The sequence below is a fragment of the Callithrix jacchus genome, chromosome 5 (genome assembly GCF_049354715.1).
Source record: "Callithrix jacchus isolate 240 chromosome 5, calJac240_pri, whole genome shotgun sequence".
NCBI classification, from domain to species: Eukaryota; Metazoa; Chordata; class Mammalia; order Primates; family Cebidae; genus Callithrix; species Callithrix jacchus.
The window spans coordinates 5,195,746-5,208,871 of NC_133506.1; the positions used below are offsets into that span (position 1 = coordinate 5,195,746).

The 13,126-nt window shown below is 39.2% G+C and overlaps 1 protein-coding gene and 1 pseudogene across 38 annotated transcripts in view; both read right to left on the reverse strand.

Moving 5' to 3' along the window:
* Positions 1-13,126, reverse strand: part of ASIP (agouti signaling protein) — a 210,955-nt gene that overhangs the window by 190,441 nt on the left and 7,388 nt on the right. The gene's annotated exons all lie outside the window — the stretch shown is intronic.
* On the reverse strand, positions 6-11,455 carry LOC128932001 (small ribosomal subunit protein uS15 pseudogene; annotated as a pseudogene).

The window sequence follows — 13,126 nt, forward strand, 5'->3', positions numbered from 1 at the left end:
ATGACCAGATATTGTGCTATTGTGAACACAGCACCTAGCCATGATTGATCCACTCCCATGACCCAAACACCTCCCACCAGGCCCCACCTCCAGCACTGGGGATTACAATTCAATGTAAGATTTGGCCAGGAACAAATATCCAAACTATATCAGTATCCAACAGGAAATATAATTCATACTTTATACTTTCCATCTTTCCCAATATTGTTATATTTTATTAAATCAAGTATTTCATGTTAACTTTATTATGGCTTTCTTATACTAGTGTGGTTTACTTCTTGATCAATTAGACATATTAAATCTAATTGTCCTTTCTCTCTTTCTCTCTCTCCCCTTTTTCTTTTCCTTCTCTCCCTTCTTTCTCTCTTTCTTTCGATAGGGTCTCTCTGTCACTCAGGCTGGTCTGGAACTCCTGGACTCAAGTGATGCTCCTACCTCAGGCTCCTGAGCAGCTGGGGTTACAGGTGCACGCCACCATGCCCAGCTACATTTCCTTTCTTATACAGTTTTTGTTTTTTCTTGGAATTAACAATTGCCTCAGTTTTTGTTTGCCAAATTTTCTGTCATCGTCACTGATTCTTCCAGACTTTCCAATGTAAGTGTAAAAATGCCTATATTATTTTCAACAGTCAAACATGTCAGATACTCTATCAGGTTCAATGGAAACAATTCCCTAGAGCACCTCTTTCTCCAGTTTCTGTAAGTCTGCATATAGCTGTCATCTCGGGACTTCCTTCTGCTTCCTTAACAGGTTGATGCCACTTTCTAAAATCTATTATCTTTGTCTTTTTTTTATTGATAAGTAATATTGGTACATATTCATGGGGTACATATGATACTTTGTTACATACATAGAGTGTGTAATGACCAATTCAGGGTATTTAGGATATCCATCATCTCCAGCATTTATCATTTCTGTGTGTTCAGAAAATTTCAAGTTGTTTCTTCTAGCTATTTTGAAATACATAATTACATTGTTGTTTTAACCCGAGTCACTCTACTCTGCTACTGAAAATCAGAATATATTCCTTCTATCTAACCGTATGTTTGTACCTATTAACCAACCTCTCTTCCTCCCCCACTCACACCCTTTTTAGCCTCTGTTAACTAACATTTTACTCTCTACTTTTATGAGATCAACTTTTTTTAGGCTCGCACGAGTGAGAATATGTCATATTTGCCTTTCTGTGTCTAGCTTATTTCACTTAACATAATGACCTCCAATTTCATCCATCCTGCTGCAAATTACATAATTTATTTATTTTTAAGACAGGGTCTCACTCTGTCACCCAGGCTGGAGTGCAGTGGCGTGATCATAGCTCACTCCAGTCTTGGCCTCCCAGGCTCAAGAGATCCTCCCACTTCAGCCTCCCAAGTATCTTGAACTACAGGAATGCTAACATGCCCAGCTAATTTTTTTTTTTTTTTTTTTTTTTTGTAGAGACAGGGTTTTGCCATGTTGCCCAGACAGGTCTTGAACGCCCAAGCTCAAGTGATATGCCCACTGTGGCCTTCCAAAGTTCTGGGATTACAGGCATGAGCCGCCATGTCCAGCCTAATTCATTCTTCCCCACCCCTCTTTTTTTTTTCAGGATGTTGTTCTGTTGCCCAGGAGTACAGTAGTGCAGTCATGGCACACTGCAGCCTTGAAACTCTAGGCTCCAGTGGTTCTCCTGACTTTGTCTCCTGAGTAGCTGGGACTACAGGCACATGCCACCATGCTCAGCTAATTTTTTATTTTTTGTAGAGATGGGTTCTCACTATTTCGCCCAGGCTGGTCTCGAACTCCTGGACTCAAGCAATCCTTCCACTTTGGTCTCCTAAAGTGCTGGGAGTATGGTCATGAGCCAACATGCCCAGCCTTCAGGCTTTTTTATTGCCAAATAATATTCCATAATGTATATATACCACATTTTCTTTATCAGTCATCCACTGATGGACACAAAGTTGATTCCATATCTTTGCTACTGTGAATAGTGCTGCAATAAGCATATGGGTGCAACTATCCCTTGATATACTAATTTCTTTTCCTTTGGATAAATACTCAGTAGTGAGATTACTACATAATATGGTTTTGTTTGTTTTATTTTGAGACGGAGTCTTGCTCTGTCACCAGGCTGGAGTGTAACAGCACGATCTCAGTTCATTGCAATCTCTGCCTCCCAGGTTCAAGTCATTCTCCTGCCTCAGTCTCCAGAGTAGCTGGGACTACAGGCAAGTGCCACCATGCCCAGCTAATTTTTGTATTTTTAGTAGAGATGGGCTAGCCAAGATGGTTTTGATCTCCTGACCTTATGATCCATCTGCCTCAGCATCCTGAAGTGCTGGGATTACACGTGTGAGCCACAGCACCTGGCCTACTTTTAGTTTTTTTTGAGAAATCTCTATACTGTTTTCCATAATGGCTGTACTAATTTACATTCCCACCAACAGTATATAAGTTTCCTCTTCTCTGCATCCTGACCAATAACTGTTTTTTTTAAATCTTTTTCATAATAGCCATTCCAACTGGGATGAGATGATATCTCATAGTGATTTTGATTTGCATTTTTTTTCTAAACAATTTTATTGCTTGAGTACATAGACAAACTTATGTGACCAGGACAGAGGCCATAGATGATTCATATTTCCAATTGGGACAGGGGACTTGCTTGGTCTTTTAAAATCAAGCCAAACAGTGAATCCAGCTCTCTATCAGAATCAGACAAAATTTAGCAAACTTATCCTTTCTGTTCCTCTCAAGATGTTTTTCAATAGCAACTGCTTTCTTAATTAAATGGTAGAGATCTTCAGGGAGGCCAGAAGCAAGTCCCTTAGACAAGAATTCTTAAGATTTTATTGCCTGTCACAAAACGTACTTGTGCAACACCATGTGAATCTCTCAGGATCACACTGATTTGTGGAGGAGTCGGGCCCTTCTTGGCCAGTTTGTAAATCTGCTCCTTCCTGTCATCAGATGTAAACTTCAGTCAAGTGGGGACACTGCAGTGATAGGACAAAGCCAACTGGGACAGGCCCTTCCTGGGAGCATGCATGCAATCCATGATGGCAGTGGTCAGGCAGCAAAAGTTAATTTGCATTTCTATGATGGTTAGTGATATTGAACATTTTTTCATACACCTGCTGGCCTTTGTATGTATTCTTTTGAGAAATGTCTGTTCAGATCCTTTGCCCACTTTTAAAAATGGAATTGTTATTGCTGGCAAGTTGTTTGAGTTCTATGTATATTCTGGATATTAATCCCTAGTTGGATGGTTTGCAAATATTTTCTATCATTTAACAAGTAGTCTCTTCATTCTGTTGTTTCCTTGCTGTGCAGAAACTTTTTAGTTTAATTTAGTCCCATTTGTCTATTTTTGGTTTTGTTGCCTGTGCTTTTGAGGTCTTAGTCATAAAGTGTTTGCTAGACCAATATCCTAGAGTGCTTTCCCTATGTTTTCTTCTAGTAGTTATGAGTTTGGGGTAAATTTAAAACTTTAATGTATTTTGAGTTGATTTTTTTGCATATGGTGAGAGATAGGAGTCTAGTTTCATTCTTCTGCATATGGATATCCAGTTTTCCCAACATTTTTAAAAGAGGGTTTCCTTTCCCAAATGTATGTGCGTGGTACATTTGTTGAATATCAATTGGCTATACATGAATTTACTTCTGGGTTCTCAATTTTGTTACCTTGGTCTGTGCGTGGTTTTATACAAATACCATGCTGTTTTGGTTATTACAGCCTTGCAATATATTTTACAGTCAGGCAGTGTGATGCTTCTAGCTTTGTTCTTTCTGCTTAGGATTGCTTTGACTATTTATTTAGACTTTTTGTTCCATACAAATTTTAGGATTGTTTTTTCTGTCTTTTTTGTTTTAGTAGCACATATCCTCCAGTGGTTTCCTGAGAAAAGTTATGTGGGGGTAAGAGGTACATTTTTTATCCTTGTATCTAAAAATATCTTTATCCCTCATATTTGACTGATAATATAGCTTAGTATGAGTTCTAGATTGAAAATGTATTTTCTCAGAATTTGAAAGCCTTACTTCTTTGTCTTCTAGTCACCAATGTTACTATTGACAAATATGCAATTCCTTCCTATCAGCTGCTCTTTCATAAGTAACCTGTTGCCTTTTCCCTGCCCCCTCCTCACCTCCTACCACCAAGATTTTTTATTTTCTCTTTATCTCCTGTGTTAAAAAATTTCATGATGATATGCCATAATGTTTTTGCTTTGTTTTCTTTCATTATGCTGGACACTCAGCAGGCTCTGTCACTCTTGAAACTCATAGTTTCTTTGATAATTTCCTTCCCTCTATTTCTTCTGTATTTCTAGAACTCCTGTTAATCTAATGATCGACCTTATGGATTCATTCTCTAATTATCTTTTCTCTGTTATTTTTCCATTTGTATTTCTCTTCTACTTTCTGGGAGATTTCTTGAACTTTATATATTAAGCCTTCTATAAATTATTTTTCTATTATTATTATTATTAAGAGCAGGTCTGGCTGTATTGCCCAGGCTGGAGTCCAATAGCATGATCATAGATCACTGCAGGCTCTATCTCCTTGAGCAACTCTCCTGCCTCAGCCTCCAGAGTAGCTGGGACCACAGGCACAAGTCACCACACCCGGCTAATTTTTCTTTTAAAAAATATTTTTAGTAGAGGAGAGGTCTAGATTTATTGCGTAGGTTTGTCCTGAACTCCTGGCTTTAAGCAATCCTCCTGCCTTGGCCTCTCAAAGTGCTGGGATTGCAGGCATCAGACACCATGTCCAGCCAATTTTTCTATTATATTTTAATTTCCCAGAGCTGTTACTTATTCTGCTTCTTTTTTCTTCCTTTTTTTTTTTTTTTTTTTCTGAGATGGAGTTTCACTCTTGTTGCCCAGGATGGAGTGCAATGGCATGATATCGGCTTCCTGCAACCTCTGCCTCCTGGGTTCAAGCAATTCTCCTGCCTCAGCCTCCCAAGTAGCTGGAATTACAGGCATGCACCACCACACCCAGATAATTTTTGTTTTAGTAGAGATGGGGTTTCTCCAGGTTGGTCAAGCTGGTCTTGAACTCTTGACCTCAGGTGATCTGCCTGCCTCAGCCTCCTAAAATGCTGGAATTATAGGTATCAACCACTGCACCCAGCCTTATTCTATTTCTTTTTGGAGCATTTTATCTTTGCTTTATGGATGCAATATTTTCTACTATCTCTCATAGACTGCTTATTGTTTTTTAAAACTATTCTTCTGTTCTCTTCAGTTTCTGTTCCCTTTGAGTTTCTTTTCTCTTTTCTATTTCTATTTGATGTTGTCCATTTCAATGAAGATTCATCTTAAATATCTGGTGACCCTTGTTGTCTCTTCATATTTAAGAGTGAGTCACTAACTAAGTATTTGGAAGCTCTGTGTTAACAGGAAGTTTATCAATTTGTGGGTTTCACTGTAGGATGATAAAGTGGGTACCTAGGTCTTTTGTTGGGGGACCTCAAACATCAGTATGTATAGATCTTTCCTCTGGGCTTAATTAATTAACATTAATTGTCTGCTATCTTGCCTGGAGAATACAAGCCTTGCTGTCAGCATTTTTGGAGCAAAATTCAGCAGGAGGACTGAGTGTGTCTCACCATTCAGCATGTAGACAATTCAATTAATCTCTGTTTTCAGTCTGATATCCTCCTTCCTTAGCCTCCCTGCTATTATCTTTAGCTGTACCTGGTATCTCAGTGTCTGGAGCTTCTCTACTTCAATTTTGTCCCAGGGGGTGCCAGGGAGATGAAAGGGTAGTGGTCTAAGTGAGTAGGAGGGAGAAAAAGACCTGGCAGTTTACCTTCCTATAAAGGCTTTCAGCAAAACCCTGTCTTTTCTGCCTCTCACATCACCTCTGCTTCTATAGCATCTGCTCTGTCCCAGTTCTGACATTCTAGTGTTCTGCAATATGAATCCGTTTGTCTCAGCAAACATTTAGAATTGTTTTCTGAGCTCAACCATGGCTTTCCAGCTTCCAAAAATGTGTTGATATCCTTAATTTGCTATTGTCTTTTTTTATTCTTTGTCTGTAGGCTGGTAACCCTAAAAATATTAACTCACTGTTACTTTAGTGATTTGAGGGAGTGAACAGGGATAAACATATGTTTAATCTGTCCTAGCATAAACAGAAGCGCAAGATGACTGTCAAGATGCCCAATCTTTGTTCCTATTAAAAAAAGTAAGAACTGGCCAGGCACAGTGGCTCAGGCCTGTAATCCGAGCACACTGGGAAGCTGAGGCAGGCGGATCATCTGAGGTTGGGAGTTTGAGACCAGCCTGACCAACATGGGAAAACCTCGTCTCTACTAGAAATACAAAATTAGCCAGACCTAATTTTGCAGGCGCATGCCTATAACCCCAGCTACTCAGGAGGCTGAGGCGCATGCCTCATGCCTCAGGTGGCACATGCCTATAATCCCAGCTACTCAGGAGGCTGAGGCATGCGAATCACTTGAACCCTGGAGGCAGAAGTTGTAATGAGCCGAGATTGCACCATTGCACTCCAGCCTGGGCAACAAGAGCAAAACTCCGACTAAAAAAAAAAAAGAACCAGAAAATTCATAGATATGATGCAGTGGCTCACGCCTGTAATCCCACCACTTTGGGAGGCTGAGGCAGGCGGATCACCTGAGGTCAAGAGTTTGAGACCAGCCTGGCCAAAATAGCGAAACTTCGTCTCTACTAAAAATACAAAAATTAGCTGGACACGGTGGCAGGCGCCTGTAATCCCAGCTACTCAGGAGGCTGAGGCACAAGAATTGCTTGAACCCAGGAGGTGGAGATTGTGGTCAGCCAAGATCACACCACTCCACTCCAGCCTGGGCAACAGAATGAGGCTCTTGTCTCAAAAAAAAAATTCATAGATAAAATTCTGCTCTCATAGGCCAATGTAGAAAAAGCAGGAGTCAGAGCTGTAGTCCATGTGTCCAAGCCTTATTATTATCATTCCCTGGTTGTCTGATGCTGGGTAAGTTAAATTTTCTGACCACCTGTTTCCTCATCTGTAAAATGGTGAGAATCATCTCTTTATAGTCTATCTTACTTGTAATGATGAAGTTAAATAATTGATGTAAATATATAAGCACCAAATGTATAGCATTTATCATAGACTCTATTACCGGTAGGCATAGTCAAATACACTTTGAGAGGCACTGTAACACAGTATAAAGAGTATGGGCTACAAAGTCACACAGGCCTGGGCTCGAATTCCATCTCTGTTACTCATTGTGTTATGTCAGGTAAGTGACTTATACTCTCTCAGCCTTAGCTAACCTATTTATAATATTATTCACCTGACAAGGCTGTTCTGAGTGTTACATAAGATAATGCATGTAATTTATCCGCTATAGAGCCTGACACTTAATAAGTACTTAACAGATCCTAATTCTTCTGTGTAGACCCCTAATTTGAGACCAGCTTTTTTATACTAACATGAAAACCCTAAGCTTTTATTTCCTTAGTTCAAGCTAAACTACGTTGATAATTAGCATCTTAGATCATCAATAGTCCTCATAAAAGCTTATTTATTTGCTGTTTTCCCAGGACCAAATTATAAGGTGAACAGCCCAAATTAAAAGGATTCCTCATTCAAGACCTCTGAAGTCAACTGGCTACTGCTGAGGCATCTTTAGCATTTCATTATGAAGTAAGATGTGAAACTTGTAGCAAATAAGAGATCAGAGACTCTGGAATACTAGGAATAACTACAACTCAAAAAATTATCTTAAAAGTTTGTTTTTTGGTTTTTATTTGATCCTCATACAAATCTAGATTCCACAGTCTTTTTTATCCTGTTTAAAGATGAATTAACGGAAGCATTGAGTGAAGAAGCAACTTCCTTGAGACTCATCTATCAGTGGAAAACAACCAAGAACTCCAACCTTGGTCTTTTGTCTCCCAGTTTAGTGTTCTCTTTTTAAAAAATATGGTAGGCCGGGCGCGGTGGCTCAAGCCTGTAATCCCAGCACTTTGGGAGGCCGAGGCGGGTGGATCACGAGGTCAAGAGATCGAGACCATCCTGGTCAACATGGTGAAACCCCGTCTCTACTAAAAATTACAAAAAAAAAAAATTAGCTGGGCATGGTGGCGCGTGCCTGTAATCCCAGCTACTCAGGAGGCTGAGGCAGGAGAATTGCCTGAACCCAGGGGGCGGAGGTTGCGGTGAGCCGAGATTGCGCCATTGCACTCCAGCCTGGGTAACAAGAGCGAAACTCCGTCTCAAAAAAAACAAAACAAAAAAAAAAAAAAAAAAAAAAATATGGTAAAATACAAATATCCTAAACTTTACCATTTTAACCACTTTTAAGTACATTCACACTGATGTACAACCAATTCCCAGAACTTTTTCCATCTTGCAAAACTGGAATGCTATACCCATTAGACAATACCTTCTTCCCCCATCTCTCTCTAGACCCTAGCAACCACCATTCTACATTCTGTTTCTATGAATTTGATTACTCTAGGTATCTCATATAAATGAGATAATAGAGTATTCATCTTTTTGTGGCTAGCTTATTTCACTAAGCATAATGTTCTTAAGGTTCATCCATATTGTAGCATGTATCAGAATTTCCTTCCTTTTTAAGGCTGAATGATATTCTATGGTATGTATACACCACATTTTGATTACCCATTCATCCACTGATAGACACCTGGGGTGCTTTCCAGGTGTGAATAATACTTCTGTGAACATTGGTGTAAATATCTCTTTGGGACACTGCTTTCAGGTTTTTTTTTTTTTTTTTAATATACCTAGTTGAAGTAGAGGCAGCAATTAATAGCCTACCAACCAAAAAAAAGCCCAGGTCCAGATGGGTTCATAGCTGAATTCTACCAAACATACAAAGAAGAGCTGGTACCACTCCTTCTGAAACTATTCCAAACAATCCGAAAAGGGGAAATCCTTCCCAAATCATTTTATGAGACCAGTGTCATCCTGATACCAAAACCCGGCAGAGACTCAACAAAAAAAGAAAACTTTAGGCCAATATCCATGATGAACATAGATGCAAAAATCTTCCATAAAATACTGGCAAACCGATTGCAACAGCACATCAAAAAGCTTATCCAGCATGATCAAGTAGGCTTTATTCAGGGGATGCAAGGCTTGTTCAACATACACAAGTCTATAAACGTAATTCACCACATAAACAGAACCAAACACAAAAACCACATGATTATATCAATAGATGAAGAGAAGGCCTTTAACAAAATTCAACAGCGCTTTATGCTAAAAACTCTCAATAAACTAGGTATTGACGGAATGTACCTCAAAATAATTAAAGCTATTTACGACAAACCCATGGCCAATATCATACTGAATGGACAAAAGCTGTAAGCATTCCCTTTGAAATCTGGCACTAGACAAGGATGCCCTCTCTCACTACTCCTATTCAATATAGTACTGGAAGTTCTAGTTAGAGTAATCAGGCAAGAAAAAGAAATAAAGGGTATTCAATTAGGAAAGGAGGAAGTCAAATTGTCTCTATTTGCAGAGGACATGATTGTATATTTAGAAGACCCCATCGTCTCAGCCCAAAATCTCCTGAAACTAATAAGCAACTTCAGCAAAGTCTCAGGATACAAAATCAATGGGCAGAAATCACAAGCGTTCCTATACACCAATAACAGACTTAAAGAGAGCCAAATCAAGAAAGAACTGCCATTCACAATTGCTACAAAGAGAATAAAATACCTAGGAAGACAACTAACAAAGGATGTAAAGGACCTCTTCAAGAACTACAAACCACTGCTTAAGGAAAAAGAAGAGGACACAAACAGATGGAAAAACATTCCATGCTCATGGTTAGGAAGAATCAATATTGTGAAAATGGCTATACTGCCCAAAGTAATTTATAGATTCAACGCTATCCCCATCAAGCAACCTATGATCTTTGTCACAGAACTGGAAAAAAACCACCTTAAACTTCATATGGAACCAAAAGAGATCCCACATAGCCAAGACAGTTCTAAACAAAAGAACAAAGCTGGAGGCATCACACAACCTGGCTTCAAACTATACTACAAGGCTACAGTAATCAAAACAGCATGGTACTGATACCAAAATAGAGATATAGACCAATGGAACAGAACAGAGGCCTCGGAGGCAACGCCACACATCTACAAGCCTCCGATCTTTGACAAACCTGACAAAGACAAGCAATGGGGAAAGGATTCCGTTTAATAAATGGTGTTGGGAAAACTGGCTAGCCATGTGCAGAAAGCAGAAACTGGACCCCTTTCTGACACCTTACACTAAAATTAACTCCAGATGGATTAAAGACTTAAACATAAGACCTAACACCATAAAAACCCTAGAAGAAAACCTGGGCAAAACCATTCAGGACATAGGCATAGGCAAGGACTTCATGACTATAACACCAAAAGCATTGGCAACAAAAGCTAAAATAGACAAATGGGACCTAATCAAACTCCACAGCTTCTGCACAGCAAAAGAAACAATCATTAGAGTGAACCGGCAACCAAGAAAATGGGAAAACATTTTTGCAATCTACCCATCTGACAAAGGGCTAATAGCCAGAATCTACAAAGAACTAAAACAGATTTACAAGAAAAAAAAACAAACAAACCCATTCAAAAGTGGGCAAAGGACATGAACAGACACTTTACAAAAGAAGACAGATATGAGGCCAAAAAGCAAAAAAATGCTAATCATCACTGGTCATTAGAGAAATGCAAATCAAAACCACACTGAGATACCATCTCATGCCAGTTACAATGGTGATCATTAAAAAATCTGGAAACAACAGATGCTAGAGAGGGTGTGGAGAAATAGGAACACTTTTACACTGTTGGTGGGAGTGTAAATTAGTTCAACCATTGTGGAAGACAGTGTGGCGATTCCTCAAGGACCTAGAAATATTTGATTTGACCCAGCAATCCCATTACTGGGTATATATTTATAAATCATTCTATCATAAAGACACATGCACACGTATGTTCATTGCAGCACTGTTTACAATAGCAAAGACATGGAACCAACCCAAATGCCCATCGATGATAGACTGCACAAGGAAAATGTGGCACATATACACCATGGAATACTATGCAGCCATAAAAAATGATGAGTTCATGTCCTTTGTAGGGACATAGATGAATCTGGAAACCATCATTCTCAACAAATTGACACAAGAACAGAAAAACAAACACCACATGTTCTCACTCATAGGCAGGTGTTGAACAATGAGAACACATGGACACAGGGAGGGGAGCATCACACACTGGGGTCTGTTTTGGAGGAATAGGGAAGGGACATTGAGGGGTAGGGAGGTTGGGGGGGATAACATGGGGAGAAATGCCAGACATAGGTGACAGGGGATGGAGATCAATTACCACATGATCTAACAATACAATTACTAGGTATATAAACATACATATATATATATATATATATATACACATACACACACCTAAAAAATTCCCAAAAAATCTTAAACAGAATTACCATATGATCTAACAATACAATTACTATATCTATATATACCTATTTATATCTATATCTATATATACCTAGTTATATATATATATATATATATATATATATATATATATATGTAGTGGGGTGTGTGCGTGTGTCTACATATATGTATATATGGACAGTGGTGGGTAGGAGGTTGCGGAGGGATAACATGGGGAGAAATGCCAGATACAGATGATGGGGGATGGAGATCAATTACCATATGATCTAACAATACAATTACCTAGTAATGAACAATTACAATTACCTAGGTAACAATACAATTCCCTAGGACATGAACTCATCATTTTTTATGGCTGCATAGTATTCCATGGTGTATATGTGCCACATTTTCCTTGTCCAGTCTATCATCGATAGGCATTTGGGTTGGTTCCATGTCTTTGCTATTGTAAACAGTGCTGCAATGAACATACGTGTGCATGTGTCTTTATAATACAATTATCTAGTAATTGTATTGTTAGATCATAGGGTAATTGTTTAAAATTTTTTAGGAAACATTATACTCTTTTCCATAGGGGCTGCATAATTTTATAGTCCTGCCAACAGTACACAAGGGTTCAAGTTTTTCCAAATCTTGATAATATGTGTCATTTTCTGGAGGTTTTTTTTTTAAGTAATAGCAATTCTAATGGGTGTAAAGTAGTAGCTCATTGTAGTTTTCTTAAGAGTTTTGAAGTTTTCTGTACAGATGCCAAAATACTAAGTAACCTTGGATAACATCATCAAAAAACACTCATATTCTTTTTTAATTGATTTTTTTTTAATTGATTTTTTTAAGAGACAGGGTCTTGTTCTGTCACCCAGGGTGGAGTGTAGTGGTGTGATCATAACTCACTGTAGCCTCAAACTCCTGAGCTCAAGGGATCCTCTTGCCTCAGCCTATCAAGTAGCTGGTATCAGAGGCACATGCCACCATGCCTGGCTAATTTTTTTAAAAATTATTTTTCATAGAGACAGGGCCTTACTATGCTGCCCAGGCTGGTCTCAAACTCCTGGCCTCAAGCAGTCCTCCCACTGTAGCCTCCCAAAGTGTTGGGATTACAAGCATGAGCCACTGCACTCAGCCTCAACAAATGTTAACTGAGCTCCTAATAGGCACTGTGCTGGGTATTGGGGTTACAAGTCTCTTAAGAGCAAGGGAGAAAGATGGGCAATGAATAGTGACCAAGGTTCTGAGTATATATAAGGTACACTGAATTACTCCTTATCGAGGACCTGCTAATTTTCAAGACTCTCAGGTCCTTTTATGGCTCACGCCTGCAATCCCAGCATGTTGGGAGGCCGAGGTGGGAGAGTCACTTCAGGCCAGGACTTTGAGACCAGCTGTGGCAACATAATGGTACCCCATCTCTACCAATTTTTTTTTAATTAGCTATGTGTGGAGGTGTGCACCTGTAGTTCTAGGTACTTGAGAGGCTGAGGCAGGAGGATTGCCTGAGCCCAGGAATTTGAGGCTGCAGTGAGCCATGATCGTGCCACTGTACTCCAGCCTAGGTGACAAAGTGAGACCCTGTCTCAAAAAAGCAAAAACAAAAACTGATCACCTCCTTTTATAGAGAATCATAAAAGCAGTATGTAAACATTTATTTCCTATGTTCACACCCAATTATTCCAGAGTACAGCTGG